Source organism: Pongo pygmaeus, chromosome 2 (assembly GCF_028885625.2).
Source record: "Pongo pygmaeus isolate AG05252 chromosome 2, NHGRI_mPonPyg2-v2.0_pri, whole genome shotgun sequence".
Lineage (NCBI taxonomy): Eukaryota > Metazoa > Chordata > Mammalia > Primates > Hominidae > Pongo > Pongo pygmaeus.
Genome location: NC_085930.1, coordinates 127,337,609 through 127,360,499, shown reverse-complemented (window position 1 = coordinate 127,360,499; position 22,891 = coordinate 127,337,609). Strand labels below are relative to the sequence as shown.

General features: G+C 39.0%; 1 long non-coding RNA gene across 1 annotated transcript in view; it reads right to left on the bottom strand.

Moving 5' to 3' along the window:
* Positions 1 to 7,282: 7,282 nt before the first annotated feature.
* LOC129033946 (uncharacterized) overlaps positions 7,283 to 22,891 on the bottom strand; it is a 115,869-nt gene continuing 100,260 nt past the window's right edge. The window contains exon 5 of the long non-coding RNA XR_008501713.1: positions 7,283 to 7,333. This is a non-coding gene — a long non-coding RNA (uncharacterized LOC129033946). The remainder of the gene's footprint in view (positions 7,334 to 22,891) is intronic.

The following is a 22,891-nucleotide window of genomic DNA, read 5'->3' as shown; positions in this document are numbered from 1 at the left end:
ATTAACAGCATTGCCAAGCACTAAATATTTGGCCAGAAATTAATGGTATGTTTGCTTCCACATTTCCAAATTCATCATGAAGCTTGCTAATCACTTTATGGTCTTCTTTCATTGAGCACAGACACAACCTCAGAATTCTTTTTAACTCAGTTCTCAAAGTAGCCACTATCAATTAATTGGAACTAACCCACAACATAAAGGCCTATTTTCTATTCCCAAACAAAATGGTACATTGACTTAAGAAAGGCAATACAGCACTAGGTTAAATCCCTGTCAAAAGTGTGACTCAATTAATATGATTCCAGCTACATGAAGAAAATTCAAGCCTTTGTTATTAGATACAAATCCAAAGGAGTCATGGAACACAGCAACGAATAGAAGTTGCTCCCACCATAGGTGGTAGGCTCCTCAAGGGCAGGGTACATGAATTATTTATCTTCAGATTCCCAGCTCCCTCTCCAATAATTTGAAATGGTTGGCCTGAATCAATGCTTGTTCAGTTGAATTGAAATTCCAGAGAAGCAGACAAAGATAACATGGTATATATAGTCATTCATGAAAATAGGTGAATACTAAGATAGACATGAATCAAGTGACTCTTCATTGAAGCCATTTTCCCAGTTGCATCATCTATGTTATTTCTTTTTTCTCTTCTACCAATTCCACCTCTTTCTTTGCCATAAGGATGCACACCACTTGAGCCCAGGAGTTCAAGGCTGCAGTGAGTTATGATCATGCTACTACACTCCAGCCTGGGTGACAAAGCAACCCCTACTCCCCCATAAAATGGATGCACATATGAACTACTTAGCCTAATCTTAGAATCTCAATCCCATGGCTATAGGGATAATGTCCAAGGGATAAGCATACCAGCTAAACAAGATCAATCGGGTGCTTCACTGGGATTTTTTAAACTGGAGTCTACAAAGAGAAGCCTTCTTTCTCCTCTGGTCATTAAGCTATAAAGACAGTAAGTCTTCCAGTTAACAGACCCTGATTAAAGAGAAAAAAAAAAAAACCTAGTATGAGATGGTGAAGCAAATAGAAAGAAATAGTTAAGGGCCAAAGAGAGCCATGAGGGCATTTGTGAATCTGTTTTTTACTTTTCTGAGCCCGGAAACATCCATGTCCTGTTCATGGTTTGATCCTGCTGGCTGACACCTCCTTTTTTTATAAGCTAGTTTTGATTAGATTCCTATTTCTTGCATCCAGAAGAGTTCTAATTAATGTAGTCAACATTGTGGTTGTTTATCAAGGGGTGTCCAGCAAGTGTGTGAAGCATTTAATCAAGGAAGTCCGGAAGTTAACAGTATCTGAAGAGCTTTTTAGACGGGCCAGTGGCTAGACTAGAGAGGCGGGAAGGAAGAAAGCAGGACCCTAACTATGTAAATGAGGCTTAAAGAGAGAACATCAGTGTTTGAGAGGACCGTCATGAACAAGGCAGCACCTTGAACAGAGTGTTCTATCAGGCAAGTTATCAAGAGAGGCATTTAGATGCCAAGGAGCTGAGTTAGAGGCTTAGGCACACCTCAGAAGAAAGAGAATCCTATCCTAAGACCTGAATAGTGATGTCAGAGCAGGACTAGACACAGAATTTCTTGATGCTTTCCTGCTCAATTATTGACTTCATTGTTTTATTCACTGTAGGGTCCAGTAACAGAGCTACGCTCAGCCTAGAGAGATACCAAGTCTGGCAGAGGACTAAATGGAATTGGTTTTCAGAAATCCCACCCCTGAAGCTACAAAGGCTCTTCCATTAAAATGAGGGCACTAATTGGGAAGAAATGGGATCCTGAAAAGTGGAATGGAAACATATGAAAAGATCTTGATAAATCTGCGGACCTTCAACCATGAAATTCTGTGGACCTCCTTTAGTAGCAGAAGTAGCCCTTCCATTCTGTCTAAGGAGCTCAGCCCTCATTAGCCTAAAGATCTGTAATAGCCTCCCTTGGCAAGGCACTGCTGGTCCTCTCCAGGAACTACCCTCATGACCCTCTTTGCTTTCAGACTTACAATTAGACTCAAATCCCAGCAGAAACCAAAACATGAGGTACAGTTACCTACAAGGAGGCAATGCACATAAAGAACTATGTGAGTTTTTGTGGTTACATAGACAGAAATTTGAGTGACATTTGTAGGAATAGACATTTAGAATATGGGATTGTGGTGGAAGTATATAAAATTGGGTCAGGCTGAATTTATTGATATGGGCCCACTAAGCATTGATTCTGGATTAAATATTTTACTTCAAGGGGCTAGGGATGACTCTAACATTTGATAGGAGAAATATGCTAAAATATGGACCCAGTGATGTTCTGCACTAAATAAAGTCAAAATGTCAAAACTGTCTTATCATACAATAGAGAGAAATATTCAAAGACTTAAAGAGTGATTGGACTGTTAGAATGGAAGTATCAGGTAAGACCTGTGCATTCATCCTAAGAGGGCACAGAGGACACAACTTTTCCCTTGACTCTGAGAAATAAATTTGTGATTCATCCTTGAAAAGCTTTGTGGTGGGTCATAAATTATGGTAGGAATCACTATCTTGGACTGGTATCTCTAAAGCCAGTGGGGATAAAGGGGTTCTGGGGTGTCAGTGATCAAGAACAAGGTGGGTCTGGTTACCATAGTGGACAGTGTAGCCAAAGTAGTAATCGTAACAGTCTGACCCACAGAAATCCATAATATTAGCCAGCAGATCATGATGTTTCTAGAGAAGAAATAGATGGTATCGCAGAAGGATAGTGGTGAAAGGAACTCTTTCCATGCACAGAACTTTGAACAATATACTGGGCTGTTCATTTTTCCTGGAAAGAAAATAGCCAGAGGTATGAGTCTCTATCAATTTGTGGGCTATGTCCAACAGTTGGACTGAATGATCAAGGACTTGGAGGGAATATAATTAGTAAATTGATGGCAAGGAGGTTTGGTTAAGATATATGTGGATAGATCTTTCCAAGTTGCATAGCATTATAGAGTGTTAAGATATTCGTGTCCCATGTAAATTGTCACTAAACAGTGACCTCAGTAAAGGAGAATTTTAGAAATCAAGCGGATGAGACGACCTATTCTATGGATACCAGTTAGTGTTTTATCCTGGAAGCTCTTGTCATTACTCAATGGGCTCATGAGGAAAGTCACCATGGTAATAGAAATGGAGGTTATATATGGGCTCAGCAACATGGATTTTCACTGACAAAAGCCAGTGTGATTATGGTCAGTGTTGATTTCTTTAAACAGTGCTGCTTCTTCCACGATGGAAGTTATCAAGTATAATCAACCTATCATGCAGTAGCTGGCTGATCACCCCAAAGAAAGGAGTTGTATCAGCTGCTCAGTACTGGCTTTGCCAAAATTTAAACGTTAAAACCCTAATGCTAATGTGATTATATGAAAAGGCGGGAACTTTGGGCAGCAATTAGGTCATGAGAATGGAGCTCTCACAAATGGCGTTGATGCCCTTATAAGAAGCGACTAGAGAACTAGCTAGCTGTCTTTCTGCCATGTGAGGACAAAATGATAAATTGGTTGTTTACAATCTAAAAAGAACCCTCACCAGAACCTGACCATGCTGGCACTTTATTCTTGGACTTTCAGCCAGTAGAACTGTGAGAAATAAATTCCTGTTGTTTATAAGCCACTCAGTCTGTGGTACTTTGTCATAACAGCCCCAACTCAAACAGTGTGTATATGTATTAAAAGGTATATATGAATACATTTTTGTGTATATACATATATAAAAATACATTTTCTTTCCCATTTTATTACTTTATCATCTAACATAGCTAATAATCATAAACTTTACATCTCAGTTTTTAAGTTACAGCATATCAAAGGAGAATTAAAAGACTGAGGATCACACAATAACTTTGCATCCTCTTTTGGAGACATGACTAGCATGATTTTGGTGGTTGCAGGATATTTGCATCATATGAGGAAATAATTTACCTTGTTTATTATCTTTATTTGGAGATTAAATATGGCTTAAGAAGATGTGTTTTGGTGTCAAGTTGATAAGTGGTGGTGTGTGATGACTTTTTTGATGTGTTGACTTGGCTAGGCTGTAGTTCCCAGCTATTCAGTCACACATTAATTTAGGCGTCACTGTGAGGAGATTTTGCGAATGTAATTAGAGTGCCCAATCAGTTGACTTTAAGTAAAGGAGGTGATTCTGGATGATCTTGGTTTACCTTAAATTTGGACTGAGGCTTCTCCAGGAGAGAGAGGGAGAAAGAGAGAGAGGGAAAGAGAGAGAAATTCCACCTGCAGACATTTGGCTCATTGGCTTACACCTGTATGTTCCAGTCTTTCTGTGATCTTTCTTTCCTGGATGCCTATCCTACAGAGCACAGAGTTTAAACTTTTGGACTAGCTTAGCCAGTTGCCAAAAAGATATAAGCCAATTTCATGTAATAAATATATTTTTAAATATACAACACAGATATGCACATATGTATATAAGTGTATGGTGTGTGTGTGTGTGTGTATCTCCTACAGGTTCTGCCTGTCTGGTTAAATCCTAACACATAGTTTGGGGAATTCCAACCTTGGCATCAGAGAGCAATGTTTAGAAGAGTGGGTTTGAAGCTAAGAGATAATATGGTAACCAGCATATGGAGTTTTCTATGAAGGGTAGATTAGTGATTCCATAACTGCACAAATAGAGGTGGGCTTGGAGAGTGCAGGAAGCTTCCTCTTTTCGGGGGTCTGGAGGAGAAAGGCCCATGTAGGTGACTGTAATGGAAGTCCCTTCACTCTAGCCATTTACAAGCAAAATACATGACTATGTAAGGGTATTATGTGGTTTTTGTGGCCTGGGAGAGAGAGCTCCGTATCTAAAGGACTGTGGGGTGGGCAGCTGGACCTGTGGTATAGTCCAGAACTTCCAAGGAAAAAACCAGCATAGCATAGGGAAAGAGAGAGATTCCTTGCTCCGTCCTTGCTCAGAGGGCCGTGGGAAGGCAGCCCTGTGATAGCTCCCGGGTCTTCCAGAGTCCTCCAGGGCAAGTAGTGCCCCAGGGCCTCTAACTTCTTTCTATTCCCTGCCATGCTGCTGACAGTGATGGGGTTAACAGGATCAGCAACTATATCAGGATTCATGGCAAAAACTCTTTATGAAAGTAGTTCATCTGATCCCCAGCCTTACCAGCAACATTGCAATAGGGAGTAGCCTAAAGTAGTATGGGAAACCTGGATGCAGAAAAAGAATTGGGGGAATATTCTGGGAGTAGCATGATATCTCCAGCACATTCTAAGACTCTCAGAAATATTATATCCTTCTTCCAGTTATTTTAGTAATTTATAAAAGCAAAACAAAACAAAACAAGAAATAAGAGTCACAACTTCAGTTCCTGCAAGGCAGGCAGGTAACATCAATGAATGAAGTGGATCAGGTTGACTTGGCTAGGCTATAGTTCCCAGCTATTCAGTAAAACACTAATTTAGGTGTCACTGTGAAGAGATTTTGCAAATGCAATGAATGCTAACAAACAAGAGAAAACGTGCTCCATCTAAAAAAGGAAACACCATACAGCTCTGGCCTACTGAAGCCAGGAGGGAGCTTAGCGTACCGCTGCCAGATCTTCTGATTTTAAAGAGAAGCCAGAGAAAATCCAGATTTTGATACATCTTCCAATTTCTTAATGTGCGTCACTTTTTTTCAAGTACTATGTGATTCAACTAAAGTACATCTGTGGGCACCTGTTTGCAATTTCAGCTCTAATCGTTAGTGAAATTGGAGTAAAGCAGAATTAGCTTAATCTCATTTGCTTCCCTTTCCTTTTCCTCTTTCCTGTTGTGCTCTCCAAGTCTGTCTGGTATGTAATCCTTTAGTACTTTGATTTCGCTAACTAAGAGACTCATTGACTGGTCATCTCAAATCATATTACAAAGTAAGTAAAGGAGGAAATATCCCTTCTCATTTTAACAGCTATGAAACCTGAGGCAAGAAACCTCATAGGTAAACACTGAGACTTATTCAACGCATTGAGTTTAAAAGGACTTGGTGATAAATTTAAATGCAGCTTGATGTTTTAAGAGTATATTTTAAAAAATTTTTTTGTATGTATTTTTGGGTTTTTTTTTCTGTTTTATGGCCTTCCAACAGCACCCAGTATCATGCAAATTTAAATCATTTTTTAAGGGAAGCACTTAGAAAGCAATTATCTGGAAGTGCATATTTTGATATGGCATCTTTGAACACTAATTAACAACTGGCTTACTGAAGAAGCTGTCAATTCTCTTTTATCTATGAAATATTCTACCTAAGTTCTGCAAACCTGATCCTAGCCTGCAGTGAGCACCTTCCTAGATTCTTTCCAAAAAGTCATTTTGAACCTGCATCCTGAATCTATCTGTGGGTGTCACTGATTTCAAAAAAAATAACAAAGGAATTTCAGGTAAGGCCCTGACAGAGATGATTATCAGTTAAGTTACCTGCTTTTAAAATATTTTCTCCCAACATGAATTTGAATATTGGCAGCTGTTTAGAAGGATGAGCTATTTCAGACCAAGAAGCACGGAAAGTAAATTTAACCCTGTGGCTGCTGGCAATAGAGAATAGGAGTTCAAATGGATTTTCTTAACTGTGCAAGGAATAAAAATTTCTTGTTTTTGTTTCGTGTCTGAATGTTTTCCATGAAACTAAAATCGAACACAGAGCAGTTAAAAAGAAATCTGAACATTTTCCTATAGGGGATTTTTGAAATGGATTACTGCTTTTCCTAAGGAAAAAGAAAAAGTGTAGAGCTAAAGCTGGGAATTTTACAAGGTGATAAATTCAAGTCCAAGAAGACTAAGTCATGAAAATTATATCTTCTTTCACGTTTAATAATGCATGGCTCTTTCTATTATAAATATTGATGAAGATATTTAATTATTTTCAGATTACGATGTTACTAAAGATATATATACTAATTTATTTATTAAATATAGCAAACACTAGGTTGCCACAAAGGCAAAATAAAACAGAAAAAGTGGCTTTTTATCTAGCTAATTGAGACAAAAACCATCCTATTCAAGGAAAGAGAGATTTGCACTCTCCAAAACCCATTTCAGTAGTTTCCATTGATCATACGCACCGGATAATAGCTAATTTCTTCATTTTTATTTGCCTATTTGTTTCAAATTATGTTGAATGGTGTCAAAACAGGATATTGTTTGGGCAAACACAGAAGCCAGTTCATCTGCTGCTCTTCGTGAGCTCCTTGCCCTGCTCTCTCTGCTTGTGGAGATCAGTGTCCCGTTTTCTACACACATCAAGGCAGGTTGCTTATGATGTCTTCAGTATTCCAGTAGTTCCAGTCACAGTCCTCAGGTAAGCTCAGGGCACCTAAGACACAGATAAATGAGGAGCAGCATGAATTTTCTTAATGGGGATGGGAAAGTCAGAAAACTTGAAGTTTGTTCTTTTCCTGTCTACTTTCTGAGTGTGCCACCTTTATTTTTTAATATGTGTTTATCTACCTGTGAAAGAGCTACGGAAAAACAAAGTTGGTATTCTTTTTTTTGTGGGGGGCGGTGGGAGAGTGGGGACGGAGTCTCGCCCTGTTGCCCAGACTGGACTGTAGTGGCATGATCTTGGCTCACTGCAAGCTCCACCTCATGGGTTCATGCCATTCACCTGCCTCAGCCTCCCCAGTAGCTGGGACTACAGGCACCCGCCACCACTCCCGGCTAATTTTGTTTTTGTATTTTTAGTAGAGATGGGGTTTCACCATGTTAGCCACAATGGTCTCAATCTCCTGACCTCGTGATCCGCTCGCCTCAGCCTCCCAAAGTGCTGGGATTACAGGTGTGAGCCACCGTGCCCGGCCCAAAGTTGGTATTCTATATGAGAAAGAACTTTGGCTTCAGATAAGTAGGCAATCCTGACTCAGCTATTTATTGGTTGCATGAAGCTCCGTGATACATTCAATCACTCTAGAGTCAGTTTTCTTTTTGTAAAAGTGGGTCACTGCATCATACTACCCTGGGGATTGTGAATTGGCCAGCAGAAATTTTTGCTGCTTAGCAGGTAGTCAAAAAATAATAGCTACTACTATCATTATTAAAACTGACACCTAATTTCGTTGTTTTCATTATCCTTCCCTGCCAGCAATACTGTGGAGCAGGCGGGTATTTTATATACAAAGTTCCGGACATCTTAAGTAATTAATAAAAAGTACTAGTTATAGTACAACTAATTTTCTGCAATTTAAAATACTTTTAAGTTTAAAAGAGTTTCCGTATTTACTATTTCATTTGATTTTCAAAAGCCTTTAATAATTTGGGAAAATAGCATTATCCTTATATGTCAGTTAGCCTTATTGCATAATAAACCATTCCAAACTTAGTAGTTCAAGTCAACACTATTTTATTGCTTATGATTATGTGGGTCAGAAAATTGAAGTTGAACTCAGAGGAGAAAGCTCATATCAGTTAACCTCAAGATGCTTAAAACACAAGTTAATTATGTTGGCTGAGCATCACTGGGGCTGGTGCAGCCAAGATGACCTCACTCACAGGCCTAGACTTTGATTGTTATATAGATACCTTGGTTCTCTTCCACAAGGTCACTGTCTCCACCTGGCCTCTCTCTCCAATAAAATAAACCGGTTCCAAAAGAGCAACAGCAGAAGCTGCTAGGTCTCTTAAAGCCTAGGCTGGAACTAACACAGCAGCACTTCTGCTGAATCTTCTTGGATAAGGCAAGTTATAAAGCCAGATTGAAAGAGAGAGGAAATAGACTCTACCTCTTAATGTGAAAAATAGCATGTGTGTATAGAGGAATGGGTGGAATGATTGGCAGCTACCTTTGCAGACAATCTGCCCGACCTCATTTTACACAGGAGAAAATTGAGGCCAAAGGAAGTTAGGCTACTTGTTTAATGTCACACGGTCAGTATATGGCAGAACTTGAAAAAAACTCAGTTATTAAAGCCCAAGATCAATGGTGATAAAGAGATAATGGTGAGAATACTCTTTGGAAAATGGTCAGAGGGAGGGAGGCATTCAACACTGAATAGCCCAGTTGTGGAGGGATATAGATACTTAGAAAGACTGCTATATTTCACTGGTTGATGATACTGGAATGGAAGTTACAATACTGCCCATCAACTGGTACTAAAGTGTTCACAAGATGACAACCTGTAGGATTTGGAATCGCAGTTAACCCTGACTTCTGGATTCTAATCAGCACAGCCACATGGTCAAACTCCATCACTTCCAGTGTCATTCTAGGGAAGGATTTCATTTAAATAATGTATATTTTGCTTCCCAGGGATGAACAGTGTTGCTTTATTCTTCTATATTCAGAACTGCAAGTGTTTCCTGAGGTTCAGCACTGTATTATAACTACTCTATATTTTGGGGAAAAAAACAAGCTTAAAATGTGCTGAGTCTTAAACTGTTCATGGAATATTAGTTTGATCATCAAGCAGACTTTACTGTAATTTTTCCTACTACTTCATTTCAAACAAACCAATTATTCCAAGTAAAAAAAAAAAAAACAAGAAAATAAACAGAGAGATGAGAGTGGGGTCCCTGGTTTGATGGTCAGGAAATTCAAACAGGGACCAAATGATACAGGTCTTATCCCAAGAGGTTTGGGGCGAGCACTATAAAATAATTGAGATATCATTCTGAGTTTTGGCTTTGATGGCTACTGAGGCATATGTTCATGGATGGCCAATTGGGCATACTGTGGTGCCACAGTGGACACTTCCTTTTGGAAACAGGCTCAGGACACCTTGGCCTTGGCCTCCTCAAAGCGACAACCAGAGCCCAAAGCAGTGTAGAGATAATATAAAGGCCCAGCTATTTGAACTATAGAAAATTATATTTTCTCTTCTCTGAAGTAGCTCCCGATTAAGTAGTTATGATGTACAGACTCTTAAAACAGTCCTAATTAATGTAGTTACATGTGGACAAAGAAGGTGTTATTGCGTCCTTGGGTCCCAATCCCCAGCTGGGACATTCAGATGTACCCCCTATGAATGAATGTGCCTGAGGATGGGTAGGATGGTCGGGGGCCCTCTCATACCAAGCCTGGGCTGCTGTTGTACCTCTGCCAAGTGGCTTATGTAAGAAAGTGTCAGGATGTAGGGTTATATCTCAGGACATCATCCAATGAGCAAGAAAGCTCACCTGACCACTGCCACCCAGTATGTGACAGGTGCCAATTGGATTGTCCTTTTTCCCTGACTTCTATTACCCAAGCTAGAGATTGGCCTCTCAATCATCTGTCAGCTTCAAATTTACTCCATTGAAAGCTGAGACTTACTTCTCTTCAAATTAATTACTTCTCAGATTGCTGAATTAAATAAGGCACATGCTTTCTGGCTCAACTGCTTTACTTTTCCTTCTGAAATTCTTTTTGATTTTATTTAATTATTAATTTAATTGTACTAATGACTAAAACTTTCCTCTACTGAAAATTTGTCTACAAATATAGACAGCACCTTTTAATGTTTAATGCTTAAAGCACTACTTTAAAAATCTTGAATATTTTCAGCTATTCATAGTTCTCACTTTCCATTTTTGTCCCCACAGTCAACAGCTTTGTAACTATTCCTTAAGGAACCTCCTATGCACGCTCCAAATCAACTCTCCCCAGGGAAGAGGGGCTCTGAGGCCAGGGCCAGGCCTGTGTCCCAGTGACCAGGTTCAGACTTTAGGACAGGGCATCAACAGCTACAGGTTGTCATGTAATAAACTCCAGGGGTAGCCCAGAACACAGTTCCTCAGAGAGGAAGCGAATCTCCTCATAAAAAGCTCCTCTTTATTGAGAATGTTCTACTTTCCAGGCACTCTGCTGCACATTTTACGTACACAATCTCAGTGAATCCTTACAACAACTGTGAGTATGGTGCCATACTGATTTAACCGTGAGTAAACTGAGGCTTACTGTGTCTAAGTAACTCCTGCTCCTTAAAGGAGCTGGGAACCAGAGGAACTCGGATTTGAGTCCAGTTTTGTCTGACTCTAAAGTATTAAGCTGCGTCCTAAAAATAATATACAAAACAAAAAACAGGTAGTTTAGCAGAGCCTCCAAACCTGTGTTAAAAGAGCTGAGCACAAATGGAGAATTTGGTGTCAGGTATGAGCAAAAGTTTGAAGTAGAAGATAGGAGGAATAACCTGAATAATTCCCCAGCAAAATTCTTGTAGTAATTTTGAAAGGGTTTCCACAGCTTGTCCTGGAATGGGAGGGCTTAAGGGTACAGTTCCAGAATTAACAGAACCCTCAAGAGAGTTCAGTAGTGCAAAGCGCCACTGCCAGAAAACGCCCAGGAGAGTACACTGGAGACGTGTGGATGTCTTTCACTAACAAGTTCTGAACACTCTCCATCTTCTTTTGGGCCTAGCCACAATTAATCTTTGCATTGTAATTCCAAAATTTTATAATCTGTGAAAGGAATTATTTGCATACATTCTTTTTAAAATTTTTTACTTCATTTTTATTGACAATGTGTATATTTATGGTGTATAATGTGTTGTTATGATACATGTATAGATTTTAAAAATTTGTATAGATTTAGGGGTACAAGTGCAGTCTTGTTGCATGGATATATTGCACAGTGATGAAGTCTGGACTTTCAGTGTAGTCATCACCAAACTAGTATACATTGTACCCACTAAGTGCTTTCTCATTCCTCACTCCCCAACCCTCCCACCCTTCTGAGTCTCCAGTGTCCATTATTCCACACTCTATGTCCATATATATATATTATTTAGCTCACAATCTTAAGTAAGAACATACAGTGTTTTACTTTCTGTTTCTGAGTTATTCCATTTAAGATAATGGCCTCCAGTTTCATCCACGTTGCTGAAAAAGACATGATCTTATTCTTTTTATGGCTGAGTAGTATTCTAGGGTATATATATACCACATTTTCTTCATCCAGTCATCTTATGGACACTTAAGATGATCCCCGATCTTTGCTATTGTGAATAGTGCTGCAATAAATACTTGAGTATAATTATCTTTTTGTTATAATGATTTCTTTTCCGTTGGGTAGATACCCAGTAGTGGAATTGCTGGAATGAATCGTAGTTCTATTTTTAGTTCTTTGAGAAATCTCTTTACTGTTTTCCATAGTACATGTATACATTTTTGAATTCCAAAATTTGACTTTAGCAATGACCACAAAAATAAAAAGGGCATACTCTTACAACATAATACACTTTTAATTTATGTAAATAAAATTTTATAACGTGATAAAAGAATTTTGAAACCAGAAATCATTTTATTCTTGGAGAAGAGATATTTTACACAATACTAAATATGATAAATAATATGTATCAAGCACTTACCATGTAGCAGATTTTGTGCTGAGTGCTCTACATCATGTCACTTATTCTTTTAAAAAAATTCTTGTGGGTACATAGTAGGTATATATTTATGGGATACATGAGATGTTTTTATACAGGCATGTAATGTGAAACAAGTGCATCACTGAGAATGAGGTATCCATCCCCTAAGGCATTTATTGTTAATGTTACAAACAATCCAACTGCACTCTTTAAGTTATTTTAAAATGTAAAAATAAGTTATTTTATTTTATTTTATTATTATTATACATTAAGTTTTACAGTACATGTGCACAATGTGCAGGTTAGTTACATATGTATACATGTGCCATGCTGGTGTACTGCAGCCATTAACTCATCATTTAGCATTAGGTATATCTCCTAAAGCTATCCCTCCCCCCTCCCCCCACCCCACAACAGTCCCCAGAGTGTGATGTTCCCCTTCCTGTGTCCATGTGTTCTCATTGTTCAATTCCCACCTATGAGTGAAAATACGTGGTGTTTGGTTTTTTGTTCTTGCTATAGTTTACTGAGAATGATGATTTCCAATTTCATCCATGTCCCTACAAAGGATATGAACTCATCATTTTTTGTGGCTGCATAGTATTCCATGGTGTATATGTGCCACATTTTCTTAATCCAGTCTATCATTGTTGGACATTTGGGTTGGTTCCAAGTCTTTGCTATTGTGAATAGTGCCGCAATAAACATACGTGTGCATGTGTCTTTATAGCAGCATGATTTATAGTCCTTTGGGTATATACCCAGTAATGGGATGGCTGGGTCAAATGGTATTTCTAGTTCTAGATCCCTGAGGAATCGCCACACTGACTTCCACAAGGGCCGAACTAGTTTACAGTCCCACCAACAGTGTAAAAGTGTTCCTATTTCTCCACATCCTCTCCAGCACCTGTTGTTTCCTGACTTTTTAATGATTGCCATTCTAACTGGTGTGAGATGGTATCTCATTGTGGTTTTGATTTGCATTTCTCTGATGGGCAGTGATGGTGAGCATTTTTTCATGTGTTTTTTGGCTGCATAAATGTCTTCTTCTGAGAAGTGTCTGTTCATGACCTTTGCCCACTTTTTGATAGGGTTGTTTGTTTTTTTCTTGTAAATTTGTTTGAGTTCATTGTAGATTCTGGATATTAGCCCTTTGTCAGATGAGTAGGTTGCAAAAATTTTCTCCCATTTTGTAGGTTGCCTGTTCACTCTGATGGTAGTTTCTTTTGCTATGCAGAAGCTCTTTAGTTTAATTAGATCCCATTTGTCAATTTTGGCTTTTGTTGCCATTGCTTTTGGTGTTTTAGACATGAAGTCCTTGCCCATGCCTATGTCCTGAATGGTAATGCCTAGGTTTTCTTCTAGGGTTTTTATGGTTTTAGGACGAACGTTTAAGTCTTTAATCCATCTCGAATTAATTTTTGTATAAGGTGTAAGGAAGGGATCCAGTTTTAGCTTTCTACATATGGCTAGCCAGTTTTCCCAGCACCATTTATTAAATAGGGAATCCTTTCTCAATTGCTTGTTTTTCTCAGGTTTGTCAAAGATCAGAGAGTTGGAGATATGTGGCGTTATTTCTGAGGGCTCTGTTCTGTTCCATTGATCTATATATCTGTTTTGGTACCAGTACCATGCTGTTTTGGTTACTGTAGCCTTGTAGTATAGTTTGAAGTCAGGTAGCGTGATGCCTCCAGCTTTGTTCTTTTGGCTTAGGATTGACTTGGTGATGTGGGCTCTTTCTTGGTTCCATATGAACTTTAAAGTAGTTTTTTCCAATTCTCTGAAGAAAGTCAGTGGTAGCTTGATGGGGATGGCATTGAATCTATAAATTACCTTGGGCAGTATGGCCATTTTCATGATATTGATTCTTCCTACCCATGAGCATGGAATATTCTTCCATTTGTTTGTATTCTCTTTTATTTCATTGAGCAGTGGTTTGTAGTTCTCCTTGAAGAGGTCCTTCACGTCCCTTGTAAGTTGGATTCCTAGGTATTTTATTCTCTTTGAAGCAATTGTGAATGGGAGTTCACTCATGATTTGGCTCTCTGTTTGTCTGTTATTGGTGTATAAGAATGCTTATGATTTTTGTACATTGATTTTGTATCCTGAGACTTTGCTGAAGTTGCTTATCAGCTTAAGGAGATTTTGGGTTGAGACAATGGGGTTTTCTAGATGTACAATCATGTCGTCTGCAAACAGGGACAATTTGACTTCCTCTTTTCCTAATTGAATACCCTTTATTTCCTTCTCTTGCCTGATTGCCCTGGCCAGAAATTCCAATCCTATGTTGAATAGGAGTGGTGAGAGAGGGCATCCCTGTCTCGTGCCAGTTTTCAAAGGGAATGCTTCCAGTTTTTGCCCATTCCGTATGATATTGGCTGTGGGTTTGTCATAGATAGCTCTTATTATTTTGAGATACATCCCATCAATACCTAATTTATTGAGAGTTTTTAGCATGAAGGGTTGTTGAATTTTGTCAAAGGCCTTTTCTGCATCTATTGAGATAATCATGTGGTTTTTGTCTTTGGTTCTGTTTATATGCTGGATTACATTTATTGATTTGCGTATATTGAACCAGCCTTGCATCCCAGGGATGAAGCCCACTTGATCATGGTGGATAAGCTTTTTGATGTGCTGCTAGATTCAGTTTGCCAGTATTTTATTGAGGATTTTTGCATCAATGTTCATCAAGGATATTGGTCTAAAATTCTCTTTTTTGGTTGTGTCTCTGCCCGGCTTTGGTATCAGGATGATGCTGGCCTCATAAAATGAGTTAGGGAGGATTCCCTCTTTTTCTATTGATTGGAATAGTTTCAGAAGGAATGGTACCAGTTCCTCCTTGTACCTCCGGTAGAATTCGGCTGTGAATCCATCTGGTTCTGGATTCTTTTTGGTTGGTAAGCTACTGATTATTGCCAGTTGACAATTTCAGAGCCTGTTATTGGTCTATTCAGAGTCAACTTCTTCGTGGTTTAGTCTTGGGAGCGTGTATGTGTCGAGTAATTTATCCATTTCTTCTAGATTTTCTAGTTTATTTGCGTAGAGGTGTTTGTAGTATTCTCTGATGGTAGTTTGTATTTCTGTGGGATCGGTGGTGATATCCCCTTTATCATTTTTTATTGCGTCTATTTGATTCTTCTCTCTTTTCTTGTTTATTAGTCTTGCCAGCAGTCTATCAATTTTGTTGATCCTTTCAAAAAACCAGCTCCTGGATTCACTAATTTTTTGAAGGTTTTTTTGTGTCTCTATTTCCTTCAATTCTGCTCTGATTTTAGTTATTTCTTGCCTTCTGCTAGCTTTTGAATGTGTTTGCTCTTGCTTTTCTAGTTCTTTTAATTGTGATGTTAGGGTGTCAATTTTGGATCTTTCCTGCTTTCTCTTGTGGGCATTTAGTGCTATAAATTTCCCTCTACACACTGCTTTGAATGCATCCCAGAGATTCTGGTATGTTGTGTCTTTGTTCTCATTGGTTTCAGGGAACATCTTTATTTCTGCCTTCATTTCGTTATGTACCCAGTAGTCATTCAGGAGCAGGTTGTTCAGTTTTCATGTAGTTGAGCGGTTTTGAGTGAGTTTCTTAATCCTGAGTTCTAGTTTGATTGCACTGTGGTCTGAGAGACAGTTTGTTATAATTTCTGATCTTTTACAATTGCTGAGGAGAGCTTTACTTCCAAGTATGTGGTCAATTTTGGAATAGGTGTGGTGTGGTGCTGAAAAAAATGTATATTCTGTTGATTTGGGGTGGAGAGTTCTGTAGATGTCTATTAGGTCCGCTTGGTGCAGAGCTGAGTTCAATTCCTGGATATCCCTGTTAACTTTCTGTCTCATTGATCTGTCTAATGTTGACAGTGGGGTGTTAAAGTCTCCCATTATTAATGTGTGGGAGTCTAAGTCTCTTTGTAGGTCACTCAGGACTTGCTTTATGAATCTGGGTGCTCCTGTATTGAGTGCATATATATTTAGGATAGTTAGCTCTTGTTGTTGAATTGATCCCTTTACCATTATGTAATGGTCTTCTTTGTCTCTTTTGATCTTTGTTGGTTTAAAGTCTGTTTCATCAGAGACTAGGATTGCAACCCCTGCCTTTTTTTGTTTTCCATTTGCTTGGTAGATCTTCCTCCATCCTTTTATTTTGAGCCTATGTGTGTCTCTGCACGTGAGATGGGTTTCCTGAATACAGCACACTGATGGGTCTTGACTCTTTATCCAATTTACCAGTCTGTGTCTTTTAATTGGAGCATTTAGTCCATTTACGTTTAAAGTTAGTATTCTTATGTGTGAATTTCATCCTTTCATTATGATGTTAGCTGGTTATTTTGCTCGTTAGTTGATGCAGTTTCTTCCTAGCCTCGATGGTCTTTACAATTTGGCATGATTTTGCAGTGGCTGGTACCGGTTGTTCCGGTCCATTTTTAGTGCTTCCTTCAGGGGCTCTTTTAGGGCAGGCCTCATGGTGACAAAATCTCTCAGCATTTGTTTGTCTGTAAAGTATTTTATTTCTCCTTCACTTATGAAGCTTAGTTTGGCTGGATATGAAATTCTGGGTTGAAAATTCTTTCCTTTAAGAATGTTGAATATTGGCCCCCACTCTCTTCTGGCTTGTAGAGTTTCTGCTGAGAGATCCGCTGTTAGTCTGATGGGCTTCCCTTTGAGGGTAACCCGACCTTTCTCTCTGGCTGCCCTTAACACTTTTTCCTTCATTTCAACTTTGGTGAATCTGACAATTATGTGTCTTGGAGTTGCTCTTCTCAAGGAGTATCTTTGTGGCGTTCTCTGTATTTCCTGAATTTGAATGTTGGCCTGCCTTGCTAGATTGGGGAAGTTCTCCTGGATAATATCTTGCAGAGTGTTTTCCAACTTGGTTCCATTCTCCCCATCACTTTCAGGTACACCAATCAGACATAGATTTGGTCTTTTCACAAAGTCCCATATTTCTGGGAGGCTTTGTTTGTTTCTTTTTATTCTTTTTTCTCTAAACTTCCCTTCTCACTTCATTTCATTCATTTCATCTTCCATCACTGATACCCTTTCTTCCAGTTGATTGCATCGGCTCCTGAGGCTTCTGCATTCTTCACGTAGTTCTTGAGCCTTGGCTTTCTTTTAGGCAACAGATCAATGGGTCTTGTTTTTCCATCCATTAAGCCAGTCTATATCTTTTGATTAAACAGTTTAGTCCATTTATATTTAATGTTATTTGTGATAAGTAAGGACATATTCCAGCCATTTTTTATTTGTTTTTTGGTTGTTTTCTGGTTTTCCTTCTTTCTTTCCTTCCTATCTTCCTTTAGTGAAGGTGACTTTTCTCTGATGATATGATTTAGTTTCTTGCTTTTTATTTTTTGTGTCTCCATTGTATAATTTTTAGTTTGAGGCTATGATGAAGCTTGCAAATACTATCTTATAACCTATTATTTTATGCTGATAACAACATTGTTTGCATAAACAACCAAACAAACAAGCAAAAAGAAAATGAATAAAATGCTACACCTTAACTTTGTCTCCCAGCTTTTAAACTTTTTGTTGACTGACCTTTCTTAAGACTGAGAATGTCCTGAAAAGTTGGTGCAGTTAAAATGTTTGATTGGTTTATCATTTAGTCTTTCTACTTAGGATAGGAGTAGTTTACACACTGCAGTTACAATGTTATAATATTCTGTGTTTTTCTGTATGCGTATTATTACCAGTGAGTTTTGTACCTACAGGTGATTACTTATTGCTCACTAGTGTCCTTTTCTTTCTGACTGAAATACTCTCTTTAGCATTTCTTGTAGGACAGATCTGGTGTTGATGAAATCCCACAGCTTTTGTTTGTCTGGGAACGTCTTCATTTCTCCTTCATGTTTCAAGTATATTTTCACTGGATATACTATTCTAGGGTAAACTTTTTTTTCCTTCAGCACTTTAAATATGTCATGCCACTCTCTCCTGGCCTATAAGGTTTCCACTGAAAATTTTGCTGCCAGATGTATTGGAGCTCCATTGTATGTTATTTGTTTGTTTTCTCTTGCTGCTTTTGGGTTCCTTTCTTTATCTTTAATCTTTCGGAGTTTGATTGTTAAATACCTTGAGGTAGTCTTCTCTGGGTTATATTTGCTTTGTGTTCTCTAAGCTTCTTGTACTTGGATGTTGGTATCTTGCTCTAGGTTTGGAAAATTCTCTGTTATTATCCCTGCATAAACTCTCTACCCCTATCTCTTTCTCTACTTTCTTTTTAAGGTCAATAACTCTTAGATTTGCCTTTTTGAGGCTATTTTCTAGATTCTGTAGGTGTGCTTCATTGTTTTTTATCCTTTTTTGTTGTCGTTGTCTCGTCTGCCTGTGTATTTTCAAATAGCCTGTCTTCAAGCTCACTAATTCATTATTCTGCTTGATCTGTTCCACTATTAAAAGACCCTGATGCATTCTTCAATATGCCAATAGTATTTTTGAGCTGCAGAATTTCTGCTCGATTCTTTTAAATTATTTCAATCTATTTGTTAAATTTATCTGATAGAATTCAGAATTCCTTCTCTGTGTTATCTTATATTTCTTTGAGTTTCCTCAACACAGTTATTTTCAGTTCTCTGCCTGAAAGGTCACACATCTCTGTTTCTGCAGGATTGGTCCTTTCTGCCTTATTTAGTTCGTTTGGTGAGGTACTGTTTTTCTAGATAGTGTTGATGCTAGGAGATGTTTTTCAGTGTCTGGTCATTTAAGAGTTAGGTATTTATTATAGTCTTTACTGTCTGGGCTTATTGGTGCCCATCCTTCTTGGGAAGGTTTTCCAGATATTTGAAAGAACATGGGTGTTGTGATTCAAACTATGTCTCCTTTAGGGGGCATCCCAAGCCCAGTAATATTGTGGTTCCTGAAGACTCAAACTCATAGAGGTCCCTCCTGATGGTCTTGAACAAGTTCTGGGAGAATTCTCTGGATTACCAGGGAGAGACTCTTGTTGTCTTCCTTTCCTTTCTCCCAAACAAACAGAATCTGTCACTCTGTTCTGAGCCACCTAACATGAAGAGTGGAGTGACACAAGCATCCTGGTGACCACCATCACTATGACTGTGCTGGGTCAGACATAAAGTTAGCACAGCACTGGGTCTTGCCCAGGGCCTGCTCTAATCACATCTTGGCATCTATTTTTATTCAAGTCCCTGGGGCTCCACAATCATCTGGTGGCAAAGCCAGCCTGGCCTGTGTCTTTCCCTTTAGGGTGGCAAGATCCCCTCATCCTTCCTACTCTTCACTCTTCTTTCCAAAGTCAGAGAAGCCTTACTCTCTAGCCACCACCATCCCAGGCCACAAGTACTGCCAGACTACTACAATGTTCCCTTAAGGCCCAGTGACTCTTAAGTCACCTCGTGGTTAATACTGCCTGGCCTGAGACTCATTTGTCACCACAGTGGGCTCCCCTCTGGCCCAGGGCAGGTCCAGAAATGCTGTCCAAGAGTCAATTCCTGGAATCAGGAACCCCAAGAGCCCACTTGGTGCTCTACCTACCTGTGGCCATGCTAGTACTTTTAACCAGCAAGCCTTATAGACTTACCCAAGGCCCTCGACATAGAACCTAGGTATCACTGCTGGTTATTCAGGGCCCAAGGGCTCTTCAGTTAGCATCTTCCTAATGCTATCAGGACTGAGACTTTTCCTTCAATGCAGTGGGTTCCCTTCTGACACAGGGTGTATGTAGAAATGTCCTCTGGGATCTATGGCCTGGAAAGGAAGCCTCATGACTCTGACCAGTGCCCTATTCTGCTATGACTTATCTGGTATCCAAAATGCAAGACAGTATCCTCTTTACTCTTTTCTCTTCTCTCCTTAAGCAGAAAGGAGGAGTCTTTTTTGGAGTCATGAGCTGTGCAGCCAGGGATTAGGGGAGGTGTGATGCCAGCACTCTCTTCGCTTCCCCAGCTGATGTCTCAGTATGTCTTGTGTCCCCCTGCAACTGTCCCCTCCCACCGCAGTCCACTGTCTCTGGGAATATTTCAGTACTAGGACTTGCCTAAGTGTTGCAGTACTTATGGCCTAGGCTGCCTTTCAAGGTTATTTAGAGACACAAAGCACTATAGTCCTCTGTGGTGAGGTTTGTGGGAACTCAAGCTCTGACCATTGGGATCAGAGATTCCCCTCTAGCTAGGGCTGGTTTAAATACTCCTTCTGCCGGCACGAGTCAGTTGAGTTTGGTCCAGTTTTTCTTTCTGCTCTAATGGGACAGCACTGGGTTCAATGCCTCACAATTTCTGTAATATCCCTCCCCCAGTACCCAGAGAAGCTCCCCACATCACAATGCCACTGCTGGCATGTAGGGGAGTAGTGATGATTATTAGAGATTGTTTTTTATAAATCTCTTCAGTTTGTCTTTCAGCAGTATGTGGTTAAAACTAGATACTATGACTGTTCACCTGATTTTTGGTTCTTATGAAGGTTTTTTTTTCTATTTTGCTGGTTGTTAAATTGGTGTTCTTGTGGAAGGAACACTTGGTGGAGTCTTCTATTCTGCCATTCTGCCTTGTTTTTTATGTCATTTATTCTTTTGTGCAATCCAATGAGGTAACTGCTAGCCTCATTTTACAAATGCAGAAACTGAAGTCTAACAGTGGGGCTAAATCTTTGGATTCTAATAGGCATTATCCTGATAGCAATTAAATTGTATTCTGTTAACAATACATTTATTTCCCTTAGTCTTGGAAGTGATTCTCCTTACATCTCTCTATATCAATGGCTCCTAGATAGAAGGCTCATAGTGTAGAAATTTAAATGACCTGTCATCAAAAACCTGCCTGGATGCTTGTCTTCTTATTTTATTTTCTTCTGTAGCACTGCTGTCCAAACTTCAAGTGCGTACAAATCACCTAAGTATTTTGTTAAAATGCAGATTCTGATTCAACGTATCTGGGGTGTGGCCTGAATTTCTGCATTTATGACAAGCCCTCAAGTGGTTGGTATGTGGCCAAATACTTCAAGTAGCAAAGATTAGGGCTTTGTTATTGTCTTAATCTGTTCAGGCTGCTAAAACAAAATACCATAGACTGAGTAATTTATAATCAACTGAAACTTATTGCTGACAGTTCTGGAGGCTGAGAAGTCCAAGATCAAAGCACTATAAGATTCTAATGAGGCCCTGTTCCTTGTAAATGGCACCTTCTAGCTGTGTCCTCACATAGTGGAAGGAGTGAACAGGGCTCTTCAACCTCTTTTATTAGAGCACTTCTATGGTTTGAGTGTGTCTCCCAAAGTGCATTTGTTGAAAACTGAATCTCAGTTGTTGGTTAGTTATTGCAGGAGTGGGTTCCTGATAAATGGATGAGTTAGGACACTTTCCTCTCTCTGTCTCAAACTCTCCTGTCCTTTCACCTTCCATCATGGAAGACACAGCAAGAAGGCCCTCACAAGATTCATTCAGGCCTCTTGAGCTTGGACTTTACAGTCTCCAGAACTGTAGGAAATAAATTTATTTTCTTTCTAACTTACCCAGTTTGTGGTATTATGTTATAGGAACACAAAACAGACTAAGACAGGCATTAATCCCATTCATACGAGTAGAGCCCTCATGATCTAGTCGCCTCCCCAAAATCCCACCTCTTAATACCACCACATTTTAGATTATGTTTCAACTGAAGATACAAACATGCAGATCCTAGTAGCTTCACACTAGCAATGTTGAATTAATTCTGGGTGTCACTGAGGGCAGCCCCAGCTTAGGTTGTTGGGTGGGTCCCTAAGTGTTACATACAAACCTTGTTAAGACATGGGAATTCGGACTAAGAGGACAGCATTTTCTGAAGATATCCATTGGCAGATGAGGAAGGGGAAGATTTTACTCTCCTTGCTCTCCAGTAGCAGCTACAGGTTTGAATTACCATGCTGCTACAAGCTTACTTTAGAATGTTTACATCAATACCTGGCTCCAGGGTTATTTATGTTCTATTGGGCTGGTGATTAAGTGCTATTGTAAGATTAAGAGTTCACAGCTACATGGCTGGTATTGGTAAATAAAATATTTCTGATGATTATTTTTAGCTTTTCTTGAAGGCTAAATAGAGACCAGGTGCTTTATATTAATGTAAGTGACAGCACAATTCTGCACAGTGAATACACAGAGAGAAGCAAGAGCAACTTGCCTCATTTTACACAACTGATGTGCTTTACAAAGTTATCTTTAACTTGAAATTGTGAATATAAGTATAATTTTTCCAATGACTTACACCATGATTTCAGATTAATCTTGTATTATTTTTTATTGCTTAAAAATGAGCCTTAGCTTATTTTTCTCTTTTTTTGTATAAATAATTATGTAACCTTGAAAAAAGTGTCACCTTGCTTGAGAGAGAATATTCCCAAGAAGGTCAACAATACAGTGTTGCACACATACAGTCACACACAGCACGCAAAACTCTAGGGGATGGTTTCTTTTTTATTTTTTTAAATTAAGATCTATAAACTGTTGCTTATGTTTAAATTACACTTAATAAATTCTCCCTAGAGATCAGATCTTGACAACAAACTTACAGTATAAAAGAATAACACGTAGTAAAAAAATAGTTTTACTTTTTTAGATATACTTCAAGTTCTAGGATACAAGGGCAGAAAGTGCAGGTTTGTTTCATAGGTAT